Source organism: Dermacentor silvarum, chromosome 7 (assembly GCF_013339745.2).
Source record: "Dermacentor silvarum isolate Dsil-2018 chromosome 7, BIME_Dsil_1.4, whole genome shotgun sequence".
Classification (NCBI taxonomy): Eukaryota; Metazoa; Arthropoda; class Arachnida; order Ixodida; family Ixodidae; genus Dermacentor; species Dermacentor silvarum.
The window spans coordinates 23,608,974-23,630,067 of NC_051160.1; positions in this window are offsets into that span (position 1 = coordinate 23,608,974).

The window sequence follows — 21,094 nt, forward strand, 5'->3', positions numbered from 1 at the left end:
ATCAAGGTGAAAGTATGGGCGCTGACGAGACATTCGTTAAATTCGTTTGTCATTCTCATTTGATCGCATTGTTACTTGCTATTATTTCTTTTCTGCTTGTTTTTTTTTCGTAGTAGGCTTAGTTAATTAATCCTTCGAAGACGTACTTTCCATCACGCAAGAAAGCGCGTTCAGTAGGACGAGCCAGATTGAAGCGCACCGCCTCCGCAACACGTTTTGTAGCGTGAGCTACACTGGCCGAGGTTGAGCAGTTTCGCGTGCCTCCTTGAGAGCCGTGCTGCGCATGCGCGAGGAGCAGTGACGTCACACGGCGCACAGCTGAGGCGCCGGGCGTTTGCCCGGCGTTTGCGCTGGGCGTTTGATCGTTTGCGCTGGGCATTTACCAGTGTGGTATAGCCATGGAGAAGGAGAGCGAAATTGCTGCTCAGCGGCGCAGAAGAGCGGAGAAGCTTAACTCATCGGATCCCGAAGTAGTTGCCTGGCAATTAGCCGTTGAGCGTAGTAAGAACGAACAGAAGAAAGCTAAACGTGCTGCGGAGACACCGGAGCAAAGGGAGGAACGTCTATCAAAGCAGCGTCGCCAGGAGGCTGAGCGACGTGCCCGACCATCTCAGCAGCAGCAACATCAAGACGCTGTCGATGACGTCAAGGCTCGCCGATTGACTGACTATACGGTGAAAGTTAGCGAAAGCGCCAGTGTGACTCGGATCTTCAAGACGGACTTCGTACACAATTGGTTTGGATACGTGTGCAACAGAACAGAACTATTTATCAGAACTATTTATCATATACATTAATGACCTTTCCTGTATTCCAAATTGTCCTAAATTAGTAACGTATGCGGACGATACCAATATTTTCTTTGAGGGTGCTTCTCTTGTTAATCTTAAAGGGCAAGCGAACCATTTTTTAAATCAGCTCTCATCATGGCTAAGACAAAACAGGTTAAGTTTAAACGCTAAGAAGAGTAAGTACATGTTATTTGCCCCTGTGAATAAGCCAAGAAACTTCAACATGAGCATCTCCTATGAAGGCCATATATTAGAGCAGGTTAAGACAGAAGTTTCTGGGTGTATGGTTCCAGGAGGATTTATGTTGGAATGAGCACATAGTAAAGTTATCGGCTGATTTGAGTCGGAACATTGGATGCCTGTACAAATTAAATTCTTTAATACCACTGTGGCTAAAAACACGCTTTATTATACTCTTTTTTACTCTCGACACTCTTATTGTGTGCTTGTGTGGGGCACTACAACGTTAACGAATTATTCTAAACTGATTGATTTGCAAAAAAGGGTTCTGAGAATCCTTGAAGATTTGCATGGTCCTATACGTGACCTACGGACAGAACCGTTGTTCTTGAAGCACCTTATGATTAAAGCTAATCAAATATATTATTTCAACCCTTTTCAGTATATACAACGCAATAGGCTTTATTGTTTGTAGGATACTCGGGATTTTTCGTATCATTTTCGTACATGCACAAGAACTCCAAAAATCAGAACCACTTATGGACGGCAACATACTGCATTTCAGGTGCCTACTCTGTTAAATAAAATCAACGGCCTCACAGACATAGAAAGTGCCATTTCCAAAGAAAATCTGAGGAGGTTCCTGATTAATAATAACATTGAATTTTCTTGATTATTGTTATGTGTTCCTATTTTCCTATATCGTGTAGCGTGTGTCTATACCAGGAATATACTATATGCTTTGCTGTATCTCTAAGCATACGTTCCGCTTGTTTTTTTGTTAGTTTTCTTGTATAATTGTGCATATGTCCTTGTTTTGCTTTATCTGGGAGTGATGAGCAATCACATTTAGTGTATTGCCAAGATGTTTCAATGCGGTATTATGTATATATGTGTATATCTATAATGACGCTTCTGTATTATATATGTTACACTACTCTGTATACGTAATTTTCTTTTCTTCCTTCTTTTTCTAGTATATATTATCGCCTGCCGCACTGCATTGGAGCAAAGGCCTTTTGTCAGGCTACAAGCGTTTTGCTTTTGCTCCATTTTCTGTCCTTTGTGCAGAAAGAAACAAATAAAGAAGGAAAAGAATGAACGTGTGAGAAAGACTGTGGCACATAAAAGACTTGACGCCGGTAAGTAGTGCCATGCGTGAAACGTTGAGTTTACCGGCGCCGCCTGAGTGGGGTGAAACCGTGGCGTGGGTTTGTACAACGTGCAAGAACTTTCTCGTTAAGCAGAAGATTCCACTCTTTAGCGGTACCAATGGGTATCGTTACCCGCCCAAGCCACCGGGTCTACTGGTTCTGAACGATGTGGCCGAACGTTTACTTTCGCCACGAATTCTCTTCGTTCATATCCGTCGTCGAATGAACTGGAGAAATGGTCAGTTTGGCATTAAGGGACCCGTGGTGAACATGCCAGTAGACACGGACGAGATGCTAAAGCAGTTGCCTCGCAGCTTGTAAGACGATAAGTGCATAATGGTGAACATAAAGAGGAGAATGTTTACCAAGACTACCTATCTGTCGAACATGGTTTCTCGCGATGTGCTTGGACCATGGGTTGAGGTACTGAGGGACTCGCCGCTATGTAAACACTACGGCATAAACAATGACGAGGGACGTTTGGAGAGGATGGTGACTTCAATCGTGCTCCAGACTCTCTTGGTGTTCCTTTGAAGATCACGTTTAACCTGGACTTAGGCAGTGTTCCAGCTGTACAGATGACCCTGTGGAGAACCACCATTGATCTTGTGTATGACAGCCAAACAATCAATTCAAAATACTGCGTTGGGGCCAGAGAGACGGCAGCGTGCTACTACACTGACCACCGAGCCATCTTTGTGGCAATAGAGACGCAACCAGACGTTGAGCAAAAAAAATAAATATACATCTGTCACATAATGTGTATACCGTGTGTGTGTGTCATTGAAGCAGCCGTAAGCATGGTAATCAAGGTAATCCTAGACATCCAGGAAAGCTAAGAATAGCCAGCTGAACCTTCGCTCACGCTACGTATATCCTGGCATAGCCGAGCTAAGCCACTGCTAATTTTTTACAAGGTGCCACGTCATCGCACGGTTTTTTTTTCATGACGCACCTAACCAGATGTACACGTAGACACCGTATGATTGGTCGCGGTAGACATGATAGAAGCATAATTCACATTTGATTCACGTAATGTATCTTAGATACACATTTAACGCCTAAAACACTCAATTCGCATTTAAACGTACGTATCACTCATCATGCCATTTAATTTGTCTAAGACATCACATGATTTTTTTTTTTTTGAGCGGCTTCCTAGCTCGTATTATCTCGGTCTCCTTGAGCGTACACTCGCGATTCCGTGGAATTTCGCATTATCAGTCCAGTCGAACGGTGGCACCGAAATGTTTTGCGCATACTCAGTGATCACTTGAATTTTGACCGCCGGACGGTCGTCGAATTTTTTTACCCATGAGGTCGCTCCGCAGCTCGGATGCGTAGTACGCGAGCTAGCCGGTACACCCTTGTGTTGCCCTCGCGTGAGGGGCACCAAGTGAAGTTATGGAATCCAGTAATTTGACTCCCTAGAATTTTTAGTACTAAGCGTGGCGGCGTCCCGGAGAGATACAGGTGACAGGCGGTTTGTGAGTCCGTGAGGATGGCCGCAGATACGTCCCTATTCTCTGCGTCCTGTTGTGCCATAGCACGTGTCCATCCATTATCGACGCGACGGGAGCAGACGGACGCGGAAGCCTTAAAGCGCCCTGCTTCCTCTCCGCCGCTGTTCGTTCGTGCTCCTCCAACAGTGTGACTTCAGTCGGGGCAGTTGATATCGTACAACGACGCTGGGTACACGCCGCCGCCCTTTGCTCATGCGGCTCCAGTTGCCCATCGTTCGGAGCAACCGGTCCACTACGTCGACGATAGACGAACGCCCCCTCGGAAGTCGGATGTTTGGTGCACAGCCGATCACCGGCCTCTGCGCTTCCACTGCAGTGACGCTGACCACTTGTACCACCAGTGCCTATACCGGCGCCTTGGGCTTCGCGGCTTTTGCGCTTATTTGCCGCCGCCCCGATACGGCCAGCGACCCCGGGACATTAAGGACTACCTCTCTCAGCAGCGCTTGCCACCACCGACCGCGCGGAAGTCGCGATTGCCGTCTCCCAGACGATTTTCAGCTCCGCCCCAGCGGTATTCTCCCGAGCGGTCACCCAGTCCCCGCCGGGAAAACTAATTAAACCGATCTTTGGGGGTGAGGTCGCTGATGGTCGAAGTGCTGAAGACCTCCGATCGACGCAGATACGGAAAGATACCGATCCGACATCACCTGCAGCTGAACGGGACGACCGACTTTCGCTCGATATACCAGTGACTATTGACGGTTACGCTGTTAGTGCTTTAGTGGAGACCGGCGCAGACTACTCCATATTAAGCGGCAAAATGGCAACGCAGCTGACGAAAGTAATCACGCCATGGGATAACTCGCAGATTCGGACGGCTGGCAACCACGTCGTTACTCCACTGGGCGCCTGCACGACTTCAAGGACCTACATTCGTAGCGAGCTGCCTTGTCGTACGCGAATTCTCCCGCGACGTTATTCTTGGGTTGACTTCCTGCAGGAGTATGGCTCTATTACTGATATCCAAGAGCGTCGTATCACATTCTTAGCCGAGTGAGCAATCGACGTGCAGGACGGCCATCCGAAAGCCGACGTACTTCGTGTTTCTGCTGACAGTGTAACGCTTCCTCCATGATCCAGTGTCCTCATCGACGTCACATGCTGTGGCTTACGCGATGGCGAAGCGGTGGCCGAAACTAATTTGGAACACCTACTGAATCAAGTTATTTGTGTAGCTCGAAGTGTTATACAGCTTCGTGATTGCCATACGCAATTGCTTGTTACCAACTTTAGCAACGAGCACCAACACCTGTTCCGCGGCCCCTCGTTACCGTTTGGAGACGCAGTAGCAAACGTTAATAACTGTTTCACGTCAGAGGTAGTGAAGACAATAGACACGTCTCTACGCCATATCGAGATCAATTCTGAACTGTCTAACGATAGCTAAACAGCACTATGCAAGCTCTTGCTTGAATTCAGGACCTGCTTCGCAAGTTTTTCAAAGCTACGCCAGACTTCCATCACTAGACACAGGATCATCACGTACGAGGACGCACGCCCGATACACGAGCACGCTCACCGCGTGTCGGCAAAAGAACGTGAAGCCACACGTACGCAAGTCCGGAAGATGCTTGACGATGGCGTCATCGAACCGTCCAACAGCCCGTGGTCGTCTCCGGTCGTTCTTCTCAAAAATAAAGACGGAACGCTACGCTTCTGCGTCGACTACCGGAAGCTTAACAACGTGATTAAAAAGGACGTGTACCCGCTGCCGCGTATCGACGACTCGTTAGATAGACTACGGCGTGCCCACTACTTTTCTTCTCTCGAATTAAAAATCGGGTACTGGCAAATCTAGGTAGACAAAAGAGAGCGCGAGAAAACAGCCTTTGTGACTCCAGATGGGCTCTATAAATTTAGAGTACGTCCTTTTGGCTTGTGTTCAGCGCCGGCTACCTTCCAGCGAATGATGGACGCTGTCCTCACTGAAATGAAGTGGCAGGCCTGTCTTGTGTACCTCGATGATGTGGTTGTATTCTCTGAAACGTTCGAGCAGCATCTTCACCGCCTGGGGAGTGTGCTAGAAGCCATCCGATCGGCAGACCTCCCACTTAAGCACGAGAAGTGCCACTTTGGTTATGAGAAGCTCAATTTCCTCGGGCATGTAGTCAACGCCAAAGGGGTCCGACCCGATCCAGACAAGTTTGCCGCTGTGGCCACATTTCGAGATCCTGCCGATAAGAAGGCCGTCTGGCGCTTCCTGGGTTTGTGCACCTACTATCGCCGGTTTATTAAGGCCTTTTCGAAGATAGCGGAACCCCTGACTCCCTTTACAAAGGACGACACACCATTTGTCTGGCGTAATGAGCAACAGGCGGCTTTTGCTGCATTACGACAGCGCCTGCAGTCAGCACCCGTTCTTGCCCACTTAGACGATGATGCTGATACTGAGGAGCATACCGAGGCCAGTAGCATTGGCCTTGGCGTAGTGCTCGTCCAGCGTCAAGATGAAGTGGAAAGAGTTATAGCCTATACAGCTACAGGAATTTGACGTCACCATCGTTTATAAGTCTGGCCGTAAGCATCAAGACGCTGACACACTGTCCCGCGCACCCATTGATCCTATCACTCGGGAAACAGGACGATAACGGCTTCCTGGGCTCCATCAGTTCATCGGACTTGAGCCGACGGCAGCGTGACGACGCTGAGATTCAACCGACCATCGATCATTTAGAGGGCCACGGCACAGCCATAACACTGCCATCTGTCCCGCTCGTTGACGTCCTTCTGTCTAGGAGACAACGCGCTGTATAAGAAGAATGCCCGTTCGACCAGCCGTGCTTACCTCCTGGTGGTTCCAAGAGACATGCAAGATGACTTCCTCTCCACTTGCCATGACGAACCCACATCTGGCCACTTAGGCTTCTCACGAACAATGGCTAGATTAATCGATATGTACTATTCGTCCGGGCTTTCGGCAAACGTCAAGCAGTGCGTTAAAGGTTATCGTGAATTCCAGCGCCGAAAGACACCATCCTGGCTTACTTCAGCTAATTGAAGCGCCTCACACGCCTTTCAACCAAGTCGGCATGGACATTCTCGGGCCGTTTTCTCTGTCTGCCGATGGCAACAAATGGGTGATCGTTGCGACTGATTATTTAACACGCTATGCTCAGACGCCGGCGATCCCCCAAGCCACGGCTTCAGAGATAGCGCAATTCTTTATGCGCCAAATCGTATTGCGTCACGGTGCTCCCTCCACTGTAATAACTGACAGAGGGACAGCATTCCTAGTGCAGCTTATGAACGAAGTTTTCATCTGAGGCAACACCAGGCATCGCAAGACGGCCGCGTATCATCCGCAGACCAACGGACTTACGAGCGACTGAATAAGAAGGTCACAGACATGCTCGCAATGTACATCGACGTCCAACACAAAACATGGGATCGGATCTTGCCTTACGTGGCTTTCGCGTATAACACCATCGTGCAAGAGACGACACGCTTCACGCACTTTCGCCTTCTCTACGGTCGCGAAGTCCAGACGATGCTGGACGCTATGTTGCCGTGTCAAGACGCTGAGCTATTAACAACTGACGCCGATGAATTTGCCGAGCGTGCTAAGGAAGCAGCAGCAGACAGACGCACGACGCTACAACATCCGCCACAGGTACGTGTCCTACAACCCCGGAGACCAAGTCTGGGTGTGGAACCCCGTTCACCACTGTGGCCTCCGTGAAAAGTTGCTGAGCCGGTATTTTGGTTTGTATAAAGTGCTACGCCGCATCAGTGACGTAAACTACTAAGTGGTCCCGGACTCAACATCGCAGCATCGCAGACACGGACCAGGACACAAAGGCCCGTATTCACAAACGGAACTTACCCTTAACTTGTGACTTAAGTAGCCGGTCGATGCTTAACGCGTTTCATAGACAAATCTTGTACTTAAGGTAAACTTTAATCGACGCTTGAGTGCCGGAAAGTAAAGTACAGACATTGGCAACCTTAAGTGCGACTTTTGCTACACTCACCTAGCAAGCAAGATGGCCGACTCCTACGGCAGCCTCCCCGACTTTGCCGATTTCGCCGGACCTGTGCACGATATTATGGAGGATGAGGCATAACGATACGCGCCGCCACTACGGTCACGGCGACGGCCTCTACGGCCACTACGGCCACGGCTATACGATCAGTGATCGTATAGCTCGGGATCGGTGAGTAAGCAGCTGGCGTATGCAACGACTCTCTCTCGCGAAGGGTTGTCACGTTGCAGAAGAATGGCACCGATGCCGCGGCCGCTAGCATCTGTGTGCAAGAGAGTCGGTGCAGTCTCATCAAAATGGCAATGCACAGGTTCAGACGTGAGGGCCCCTTTCAAGATGTCAAAGGCTGCTTCACATTCTTGAGACCAGAGAAGGGGTACACCGGAAGCAAGTAGCTTGTGCAGGGGCGCAGCGATGGAGGCAAAGTTCCGTGTAAAGCGACGGAAATAAGAAGCGAGGCCAAGGAAGCTTCGCAAGTCTTTAGGCTTTCCTGGGCGAGGGAAGCGAAGGACCGCAGCAATATTGTCAGGGTCAGGGCGTATTTCCTCCTTGCTCACGACATGCCCCAGGACCTTAATAGATCTGCTGGCGAAACGGCATTTCTTCGTGTTGAGCTGAAGATCAGCGTCGGCAAGTCACGTCAGAACTTGATACAAGCGTTGCAGGTGCTGAGGAAATGTTGTAGAAAATACGACGACAATGTTATTCAGGTAGCAGAGGCAAGTTTTCCATTTCAGGCCACGCATCATGGTGTCAATCATGCGCTCAAAAGTCGCAGGCGCATTGCGTAGCCCGAAAGGAATGACGTTGAATTCGAAAAGTCCATCAGGGGCGCGGCAAGCGCTGTTTTTTTTTTTTTATCCTCTTCGTGCATGAGAATTTGCCAATAGCCGGAATGCAGATCGAGGCTTGAAAAGTATTCTGCACCTTGTAGCGAATCAAGGGCGTCGTCAATGCGTGGTATAGGGTCGATCTATCCTTTCGAGTATCTTATTGAGGGCCCGGTAATCAACGCAAAAGCGCACGGAACCGCCTTTTTTTTTTTGGGGGGGGGGGGGGGGGGAGGGGGACCAAAACAACAGGAGATGACCAAGGGCTAGCTGAGGGCCGGATGACCCTCTGTTATAGCATGTCCACGACATTTTATTCTATGATTTCCCGCTCCGCTAGGGACACACGGTACGGGCGTCGGCGCACTATAGACGCTTAGTCTGTCTGAATGCGATGCGCTGCAGCTGTGGTTTGGCCCAGAGTCGACGAATGGACATCGAAAGAATTTGCGTGTTTGTTCAACAAAGCCAGCAACTGCTGCATCTGTGAAGGTGGCAAGTCACTGCTGATGGCTGCAGTAAGGGCGGAGGGAGAAGCAGTATCCCAAGTAGAAGGGTCTTTGGAACACATAGGTCACGGAGAAAGAATAATTCAGGAGGCGCAACTCGGCTCCTTCCGGCGTCGTCATAATGTCACACAGGAGCGTTCCCCCACAGCATGTGATCCTAAATAATAATCTGGAAAAAATATCTATACTAAAACAGTGTACAGGTATTTTATCCCTGGAGTGCAAACCGCGCTGGCGCAAAACTTTTTGGGCGGTATCCGACAACCCAGCGCAAGCGCTCAGTAGCAGACGACGCCGTCGGAGACCGCGGCCATCATGGCGGCCATGTAGATGGAACTTTTGTTTTTTTCCTCCGTCACCGCGGCCGCACGCGCGCCGCTCCGACCGCGAGGGAAGTAGTTCCTTGCGGCGCCGCAAGGGTGCTGCGCCAACGTTCACCAGTGACTGGTGACCGGTGACAGGTGACTATTTGTCGCCGCCCCGTTTCAAAGGGGATACCTTAAATAATAAGCGGATATATCATCATCATCACCACCACCCCATCATCATCACCACCACCCGCGGTAGCATGCACCGTGGTCTGAAGCTACGCGTTTCCTCCTCACTGAACGTGACAATATCACGACCAGTAGACGCGCTGGCGCCTGCCAAGAGTTTCGCCTCCTGTTATTCTTTCTCCGTGACATAGGTTTAAGGGGCACGACGCATGCAGACCCCGGGTCGGCTGCACAAGCCACTGTGGTGCTTTGCGGAAGCAGAATTTTCTCCGATGTAGCGTTCGTGGCGGTGACAAGTACCGAGCCATTGTGAAATCGAACCACACCTGGTGCAAAAGCGATGCCGTTATGAAGGCAACGGGAAGAGGGCAAGACCAAGACATCACCATGGTCGAAATCGTTAGACATAATGGTAACAATTGGCTGTCGGCCGGGAGGCAGTTTGGTATCTTCCGCAGCAATCAGGCGCAATGGCGCAATAGTGTCTGCCCCAAGTAAGTAGTCGGTGTCCGTAAGTAGCACGACGCGTTGCCCACAGCGAATAGCCGTGGAAGCCGAAATGGCATTTTGCCCACAACGAATAGCCGTGGAAGCCGAAAAGAGAAAATCCTATAACGCCCACAATTTAAAGACAATTTCGCGCAGTTATTCTTTCCGCGCAAGTGGTCAAACTTGTTTATTATTCCTATTTATTTTTACGGCGATAAGTTGGTGCACATTTTTTTTTGCATTCTTCATATGTGGTAAATACGTTATTTCTTGGCCAAAGCTCTGAAGGAAAGAGTTCGATAGTGTCTATTTCTACGCAGTCGTCCGTGTTCGGGTCATAATAATGGTACACTCTAGGATCGTCTCCATCGTAGATACCATGATACTCTGAATATGCGGTGTCTAGACAAGTTGAATTTTCTGTAAGATAGAATGTTCGAAGTTAATAAAAACACTGGCACTAACATCAAAGTTAACGGATTTACAGTGATGCCCATGAAGTTCGCCCAAACAAAACGCAATTTACTGCAGTTGTAATCAAAGAGCTCGCGGTGATAATTCATTATTTAATTATCGAACTTAAAAACTATACTATCTGAATATAATAGAAAAATGTGACAAGGACAATGCTTGGCTTGTAACAGGTAATTTTATAACAATGGCATGTCATGGACAAAAACACCATTCAGCATCAAGAAATGTTACAAATTTCAGGCACTGCGGGAATCAATGTTATGTGAAGCTATTTGCTGGTAGCTGGTTTTGAACCCTGGGTTGAGGTTGAGAAAAGCGTTACCATGGGGACGAACATGGTTGTCAAAGGCGAGCAATTGTGTGTGTGCCGCGAGCGAGCGTGTGACGAAAGCAGCAAGGCGATGACGACAGTTCCGACGATAGAATGGCGGTGATGGCATGATAACTGATTTGTTGTACACTCATCAAAAAACCCGGCGCGACGGCCAGGTTTCAACGCGACTTTCTCAACCTGGAACTTCGGAGCCAGCTGCAGTGTGTGTGACCGGTTGTAGTTCGAGCCCAACGTGGTACTCGTCAGTGCAATTCGCTCCGAGGAACACTGAAGAAACACACGACAAGCTTCGCTTACCCCCATTTCCTCGACAGGGAAAGGGCTGCTCATTTAAAAAAAAAGGATACAAATTTTAAGGTCCTACGAACGTTTCTTAGAGATTTCAGGGGAAATAGTACAGATTTTAGCATACGATGGATATCTGAATGTCCGAAAGCGACGTCTAGAGGAGGCCCAGTCGGATGTCTTTTTTTTTTCATGGCAAAGTTACGGAGTCATCCTTGTATGTGTGTATAATACAAGTGTACTAGTTATACGAGCGATGTGTTATTGTCTAATCCAAGTGAACCTGTGTGACTTGTGCTTGTATTCGATGTATCGCGAGTGATGTGTGATTTGTGGTGGACTGATTTATGGACTTACGGACTCGTGTGTAGTGGACTCTTGTGCGCGCTTCTTTTGTGTTTTCTTGAATATTATTGCATAATATTCTTAAAGTGGGGGGGCAGTGTCACAAAAGAGCGCGTAATCCAAGCGCGCGCCGAGTGTCGCGCAAGCCAGCGAAAGAACACGCCGGCCCCGCGGCAACTTCAACAGAGGGGGAGAGCGCATACGCCTCAAGCAACAACGCTAACAACGGCGCCGAAACGTCTGGAAGAGACTCGACGGAGCGACGTTAACCGGAGAGAGAGAGAGAGCACACGCGCGCGCCGAGACACCTTCTCACCCGGCGAGTCGACAGACATAACTACAGCGTGAGCGCGCGCGCCAACAGCATGAGTCACCCCCCCCCCCCCCCCTCGAGAATGTTCCGAAAGCAGCGGTCGAAGGTACGAGAAAAGAGTAGAAGCTTCCCAAGCTTTGGCCATACTACGAGATCACGACACCGACAAGAATGTTCGAGAACGCTTGAATGTCCGAAAGTGACGTCTAGAGGAGGCCCAGTCGGATGTCTTTTTTTTTTTCCATGGCATGGCAAAGTTCCGGAGTCATCCTTGTATGTCGTCTGCATTTGTGGAGGCCTCCACTGGACGGCGTAACGCTCATAGTTGGAAGTCCCAGGAACTTTCCTCGGGTATGTTTAGCCCATTGGGTACCATCCCAGTTGCCTGAACGAGAATGTATGGCGCAGTTGTCTGCCACATCGTCACTGTCACCTCACTTGTCACATGTAAGACACTATCGGCACGACTGAGAGTCATTACCGAACCGAAACGGATTATGGACGTATGACCTCACCCGGATTTTTATGTTACCTAGCTTGCGATAAATTTCGTCGGTAGGCTGTATCAAATGATATGTGCTAGTACGTAACTTATAGCTTGAACAATTGTGCGCGGAAGCATCAGTTGACACTTAAGAACAACAATGTTCTCGCAAGTATACCTGCCCACAGTGCTTGTTGCAGGTGTGTCATGTTTTTTTTATTATTTTTCGTTTCTAAAATTCTAGGAGAAATTAAATGAAAGGATGCACGAGAACTCATGAAGGATTACCAGATAATGAAGAGAATAAGTGCCTGCGTGAGTGCCTCGATATTGCAATATGGCTCCGAGGTTTTCTTCCTCAGTAGCGCTGGTGGTTAATTATGTATTCCTTCGCCTTCTGACTGTGCAAACGTTTTACCAATAGCCAGGTGTATGCATTCTGACGTGATCTCAGCACTAAACTCAGTAGTTTGTGCTCTTCCTATCAGTGTATCTTTGTGTGGTTGTTTACTTCGGTGCTGGCAATTATCCTATCTCAAGTAACAAATCCCCACCAGCCTATTTTACTTGAGTTATAGGCTATGTTATCGTTTCGGTGAGAATTTGCCGCATGAAATGGGAATGTTGTGCAAACAGACCTTTCAGGCCATCGATCACATGAAAGTTTGGAAAACTTTTCTTGTTTCCGACAACACATTGGTATGCGCCTCGGTATGCGCCATGTTCAAGGACAAAAAAAAATATGAGTTTACACGGGCTAAAACCACGATACGATTAGTCAGCACCGCAGTGACAGACTCCGCAGTATTCTGACCACCTGGCGTTTTTTACCGTGCACCCAATACCTGGTACACGGGTGTTTTTTTTTTTTTTTTTTTTTTTTTTAATTTCGCCCCCATCGAAATGCAGCCGACGTGACTGGGATACGATCCCGCGATTTCGGCCTTAGCAGCACAACGCCAAAGCTACTACGCCACCCCGGTGGGTGTCTTTTAAGGAATGATCGCAAAGTGGAGGATATTTTGACGCCATAAACATCTGCCTGTGTTGAGCACAAATGCGAACCCCCAGCACCCGAGCCCATCAAGTGGTCGCGACTGGACTGTTTTCTGGGTGTCCCAGTTCTACATCCGTACTATAGCTCCAAGTGTGTAACCCAGGATGGTGATGACACATAGGCTGAAACCTGGCCGCCTGGAAATTGGAGTGTGAGGAGAAGTGAATAGAATGCAGAGGTTTAAGAGAAAGAGAAAGCTTCGAGAGAGAGACAGGAAAGGCGACAACCGATATTCAAAGTGCAGGTCTGACCTGGGATGCCGTCTACGCGAAGCGGGAGCCGAAGTGGTGTTTTGCTTCCCCAAGGGTCCCTAAAAATATTAGCACTTGGACATCGCCGCAACCATCAATTTTTCGTTTATCCGGACAAGCCTAAGCAACGCACCACCGGCCTAGGGGGGTAAAACTGCTTTGGCCCATGGTGTTCTCACACAAACACCCTGCAGACCACAGGAAGCCCTGTGGAATGCCTCGGTCGGTGGAGGCGATTTTTATTATCATACTTCACATTGTAATTGAACCAATCTGGGTTTTAAAGGATCATAATGCAAAACATTTCCGCAATATGGTTGTGGTATTATTCATAGATATCAGCATTTAAATAGTTAGGTTGCATCATGACACAAATTTTAAGATATACTGACCATACTGCAACTTTACTACTAATAAATTGAGAACTCACTATCGCATGATTCCAGACAGGCTTTTCGTGAATTAAAGTGTCCTTCTGTAACCAAAATACAGCCTTCAAATTTCTCGCATCTGCTTTTCTTTGAATTGTAACCATACGTTAGCATGGATCTTGTAGAATTACATGGCCTCATTTTTTTCCATTTTGCTTTACAGGCACTTGTACTCTGGCCTGAAAAGGACAAAGTAATCATCAACAATGGACACTGCTTTAAATATAGAACCTATCTACTGACTAAGCTACGACTAGGAGCAAGATTCTGTAATACTGCATGCAGACAGATGTAAGGGACAACCTTATGCTAATGTACTACGCCTCAGGTCACCGTTTAAGTATTCTTTTTAAGGCATTTCCATGCGTCGTTGTTTTTGTTTTAGCCTGCGGCCAATTCGCTGAACTTGTTTTCTGGTTAGCTTCCATATAAAGAAGTATATAATAGTTTCCCACTCAGATTTTGATGTAATGTATTTTCCCATGCCCTATAACAGCTTCCATATTGAAGCTAGCAGTATGTATAATATAAATAAATAAATGGAAGTTTAATTACATTTGTACATGGTATCAACGCCAAACAAGCACGAAACGCAAAATATTTTCACTGCATATTGAAGGCACTTTCGCTATATGGTACATAATTGACCACTCCGATGAAATGCGATATGTTCCCGAGCAAGAAATAAAAATAAACACATTCGGGTGTCCCGAAAAATTTAGAAGCATGATCCCTAAATAAAGTGAAGAAAAAATTTGCTGTGGCTTAACTCAGTTATGCCTGGGTGTGCGTAGCGAGAGGTACGGTTAATCTTATTGTTTAGCTTGGTTCTCTCTACGGTTACATCTTTATCGTTTAGCTTCGTACGTCTGAGTGTTTAGGTTTGGTTGTTACCTCTTCTTAAGTTATGGTTAGATTAAAGACTAGACATTTTAAAGTATAACGCATTTATTTTGAACGTCTTCATCTTGTTGTTTCTCAATTGCCACAAAGACGGTCGGTGAGGCGGGAGGATGAGGGGTTGTCGTCCAGTGACTTGAACACGTATCGGGCGCTATCCTGATCTGAATCCACTCGCCTGGCCGCTTCGCACTTACGACGCTTCTCGAGTCGTGCGGCTCGTTCTTCCTCCGTCTCCTCGGCTCGCTGCCTCCTCTTGGTATCGTTCCGACGACGAAGCCTGGCTTTTTTCAGTCTCTCCGACTCGCTTTCATATCTGCCGACGAATCCCACCGAGCGGCCCTCTCTATATATACGATGCAACGCCGGCTCCTCCTCAGTTGTTGCAACGCGGTTTCACCGGCTCCTCCTCTGACGTCATGCCAGATGACGCGGCACTGCCAGCTGCGGCGTTTGCTAGACAACGGCTCAGCTCGCGGTATGGCCACCGGCCACAGCGAAATGGCGAGAATACGGCCAATGTAGCTCTCGCTACAAAAGAAAAGGCAGAGAGATTCGTACATGCGCACACAGCCAGGCGTTCGCAAGACCAGATGGCCTGCAACCCCAGGTTAAAAGGGCAAATTCAGATTTAAAACACAGATGGAGATTTAAAACACAGATGGTTTTAGGAAGGCGTTACAACAGCAATAACTTATTTCCAAGCATACGAATGTAGCATGTGAAGTATTGTCGGAAGAATGCCCTTTCGCAAAGCACAATAAAATCTGTGTTCAGATGCTCCAGCAACACAACCCATAGGCGCAGCAGTGTCTGGTACATAGCTCTTTGTGGCCGACCACATCGAGGTCCATGCCATGTTGCTTCCAAAGAACAAATGCTCCAATACACAAAATTAGGGACACAAAAGCTTCCCGAGAAAGCCTGTTTGCTCGGAGCCTCACCTGAAACATGCTGCTACTAACCGTCAAAGCGTTCGCCAGACAGTATGTTTAATGAGCGCATGTTCAATAATTTCTCTATGACCACAGTGTGGGAGGTAGAAGGAACCACATTCCACTTCACTAGTCGGTCTTTCACTGGAAGCGCCAACCACTCCGGAAGTCGGGGACCTCCAGTGGGAGCATCGCTGACGTGCGCAGGCTTCACTGAGCCTTTCTACTCAAGCCCTCTCGGAGACTTCTAGCTGATCCACACTGCTCTCTTGCTGTCCCTTAAGATTAGGCCGAACATTCTTCGTTTCATCGCTCTTTGTGTGGTCCGTAACTTGATCTCGAGCTTCTTAGTTAACCTCCAAGTTTCTGTCCCATATGTTAGCACCGGTACAATGCAATTATAGTACACTTTTCTTTTCAATGACAGTGGCAAGTTCCAAGTCAGGATTTGGCCATGTCTGCCGTATGCACTCCAATCCCATTTTATTCGTCTGTAAATTACCTTCACATGATCAGAGTCCCCTGTGAGTAATTGACATAGATGAACGTACTCCTTTACTGACTGGCTGATTGAGAGGCTGACTGGCGATCCTGAATTATTGTTCCATTGCCAGGCTATTGAACATTACTTGTGTCTTCTGCATATTAATCTTCAACCCCCCTCCTCCACTTCCTCGGTAAAGATCCTGAATCATTTGTTGTAATTCGTCCCCATTGTTGCTGAATAGGACAATGTAATCTGCAAACCGACGGTTCCTGATATATTCGCCCTTGATCCTCACTCCTAAGTACTATGTACTTAGCAGTGAGTGTACTTAGGGCAAGCCTCCAGGCCTCACCAACATGCGACCCATTTCCCTTTTCGAAAACGTGATGCTCAATCGCCTCAAGCCTCATGTGGATGACACGGGTTTCTTTCCTGACACGATGTACGGCTTCAGGCCGCATTTGTCGACTCAATAAGTACTAGTCCAAATGAAGGATGAAGCACTGGACCATGTCACCACACATGCAAAATCCATACTTGCACTGGATCTTAAAGGAGTATTTGACAACGTATCTCATGAGGCCATCCTAAAAAACTTATCACAACTAAATTGCTTCGAACCAATCTACAATTACATTCGAGCATTCTTAACGGACCGCATGGCAACGGTAGGCGTGAATACTCTGACAACCAAAGAGAAAAAAGTTCCAAATAGAGGCACGCATCAGGGTTCAGTCTTATCACCTTTTCTCTTCTGCGTCATCATGAAAAACCTGCCAGTGCATCTAGAAAAGATTCCGCCCCTTCCTCACGCAATACGTATATGGAGACATTGCCATTTGGACAACTCGAGCATAGGCGCTGTATTCAGCGGCCGTGACTCGAGGCTCGGATGGAGAATGGCAGGACGTCCTACAAGCGGCGGCAGAGGCTGTCACTGAATACGCCAAGGAGTGCAGCCTGGAATGCTCCCCAGAAAACTCCGAGCTCCTCGTCCTCAAAAAGAAGTCCAGAAGAAAAATCTCAGGTAGAGAGGCCATATAAATATACGTAAGCCAAGAACATATACCCAGAGTCCAAACACTCCGCATATTAGGCATTTGCATCCAAGGTAATGGTCGCAATAACCTCACTATAAACGCACTAAGACAAACTGCCGAAAGCGTAGCTAGCGTGCTCAATAGAGTCGCCAATGACAGACATGGCATGAAGGAAGAAGACCGACTACGCTTGACTCAGGCTCTTATTGTCAGTAGAGTCACGCGTACGTGACACCTTATCTGAACCTAACATCAACAGAAAACACCAAATAAATGTGTTATTGCGGAAAGCGTACAAACAAGGCATCGTCCATCAACCAGGCACCAGAACAACTAATCTTATATCCCTGGGCATCCACAAAACCGTAAAAGAACTAATTGAAACACACCGACTTGCGCAAATCACACGCCTCAACCTCACTAGAACAGGCAGAGCAACTCTTCGAAGATTGCAATGCCCCGTGACGACAACCAACAGGCAACAAGTCCTCCTCGAGACCCTACATGAGCAAATAATGATGGCCCTATTTCGCGTAACATGCACCCGGAATATCACTTGGGCAGGAGAAAAGCATGAGCCGAAACAATAGAAAGAAGATACGCCACTCTCCCCACTGCTCGCTGGACAGATGCGGCCATGTACCCGAATGGGGAGGGCATGGTAAACAGCGTGTCAGGACACAGACAGCAGGAACTCGTATCTGCTGCCTCCGTTCGTACGCAAAACGTCGCCGCAGCAGAAGAGGCCGCCATTGCACTCGCCATCTCGGCATCAAGACAGGATGATGAAATATATATTCTTACGGATTGTCAGTCAGTATATCGAGCCTACACGAACGGTCATCTACATAAAGTAGCATGCGATATTCTCAATCGCCTCTACGAAATACCCCGCACCACGATAATTTAGACACCGGTACACGAGGCTGTCAACAGAAACCATCGTGCACACACGATGGCCCGAGGTCACTGCAGCCCGGCACTGGAAAACACGCCAGAAGACTCCAGTCCACACTTATTACACACTTACACACTTACATCCCAACCACCCTACGATGTTTTGTTCAAGATATGCCCCACTTCCTTCGAATTATCGACTCGATTAACGCTAACCATATCCTCTCCGACCGAGCTATTCTAGTAACTTTAGATGTTTCTGCTCTTTACACTAGCATACCCATGAAGGAAGGAATTGAAGCCGTGTCGAATTCCCTCAGAGTAAATCCTCAAGCGCACGCTCCTGAAGTTTACCTGTCACTTCTCGAGTTAGTTCTCACGCTCAACTATTTCGAATTGGACTCTATTCACTACCTACAAACTTTCGGCACAAGCATGGGAACACAATTCGCTCCCACGTATGCCAACATTTTCATGGGACAGCTTGAAGCAAACCTGATGAAATCATACCCTTTAAAACCCCATACCTACCTGCGTTATATTGACAACATATTCATTATATGGGAACACGGCGCAAACGCTCTAACCGCCATAATTAGCCATTTAAACCGCGTTCACTCGAGAATTAAGTTTACTGCTCACCACTCTCCTAGTCAGATCAACTCCCTCGACACGACGGTTTACATAGAAATTGGAAAACTTAGAACAACACATTACCGGAAGCCTACGGATAGCCAGCAGTATTTAGACTACACCAGTCATCACCCGCGACATTGCAGACAGTTGACAAGAACTTTATGGAACTGTATGGAACTTTATGGAACTTCATGGAACCCGCGACATTGCAAGCGAAGAATTTTTGTCGGACAAGCGAAACGAGTAAGAACAATCTGTAGTGAAGACAACTATTATATCTACCACCTAAATGACCTTAATGTAACGAAAGCTGAACGAAACCATCCACAAATTCCTTTTGACCAGGCTTATGACGTCGCGTTAAGATTAGAGAGGCTGTCGGCATTAGCTAACAAACAACCTACACCAGAATCTGAGAGACCACCAGACTTTATAACAAAATATTATAATGCCCTCCCAAATGTAAACAACATCCTACGCAAATATTACCCAATATTATCAGTTAACGAGCGTCTGAGAAAAGCGTTCCCGGATATACCAAGGATTACCTATCGCCGCAACAGAAACTTTAAAGACATGTTAGCGCATGCAAAAGTCCGCCAACATCCTTCCCCCGTAATAAAAGCATGTTCTCGCCCCAGGTTCAAAACCTGCAGGCACCTTCAAGGTGACCTTAAAATTGAAAGCACCGCAAATAGCTTCACACACGAAGTGAAAACTAGCTTTACTTGCACTAGCTCCGATGTAATTTATCCGATTGAGTGTTCCTTCTTTAAGAAGCAATATATTGGCGAAACGGGACAATCAATGAACATCAGGTTAAACGAATATCGCGCGGACACAGCTAAAAAGCTTCTAAAAGCCGTCGGCGAGTATTTCAACCAACCAGGTCATAACCTTGATGAACTTAAACTCTTCATACTACAGTCAAATTTTCGTTCTGTGCGCGTTAGAAAATATAGAGAATCGCATCTCATCCATAAGTTCGACATTGCAACCAATAGGCATGAACGTTTCAAAGAGAGCTTTAGAATCTATTCGCTATGCTAAACTTCAAAGCATAGGCAACATCACTTAGTGATTTTTCATTGAGTTGCTTCGTTGTTTTTTTTTTTCACTTTTTCATTACTCGATTGTCAATAATATTCCCACCTCCCTTTACTTTGACTCATTCCTTTCGTTCTTTTATTTATGTAGTTATATAGTTTTATGATACTACAAGGAAAGCGTGATGGCTTGCGCATGAAGCAGTGGCCGAAAGAACTTTGTTCCGACAAAGAACATTGTTGTTTGCGAGGTAAGGCGCCTTTCTTATTACTCGCATGTAAGCCTCCCCTAATGCTGCGTTTTTTACATTCTCCCGGCGGGCTCATCAGCGTTTTTGCTGCGACAATTTGTACGTTGCATAAAAATGTTGTTGTCCTCAGAATGCTGAATATTCTGCTGGAACTCCATCACCTCGCACGTCATCAACTGTTATTGAGTCGGAAATGCATGTTCTGGTTTCCGCTGTGAACAATTCTGTGCAAAAATACGCCATGTCGATCGCACTTTTCGTGGCTGTTAGGATCCGCTGCCGGTTCTGCTGACAATCGAAATAGCGGCTTAATTGTAGAGGAGCTTTCTTTCCAGTTTACTTATGTGTGCATCAGTCACTTAGATACAATGAATGCAGGCCCTGGAATAATTAATGACATGTATACCCGTGGTATTGCGGGTGATGAGCACTGCCTAGTCTACACTGCGTGTTTTCTTTTTTTTTTTCATTTCCTTTATTTGCTTTGAATTGGGCTGCCACGCATGTTTGAGTGGGTACCGATTATTATTTGGTTTCACACGAATACAGGCAATGTGCAGGGGGTGTTCACATGACGACGGACGTTTGCTGGCACTGAAATTGCGTAACCATCGTATTCAGTTTACAGACCACAGAACAAAAGCTACTTTCACATTGAGAAGACAAACACATGGACGGGCGATGCACACGCCACTGATTCATTATAACAAGGCGCGCTGAATAAAATACCTGCGGTGCGCATGCGCTCACAGGTAAGAAAATTCAAGGGGAACTTACGAGCAGCTATCCCTACGTGGATGAATGCCAACGCATTGCGAACGGCGCGATGCCTATGCTCGTTTAGTCGTCTTAACTTCGTCTTAATTAACACCAATGGTCGTGGGTTCGACTACCAAGAAAGGTCGTGGGTTTGAGTGAGTTAGTTAACTATGCCTTAATCAAACGTACCCTAATTAACTTCGCCTTAAT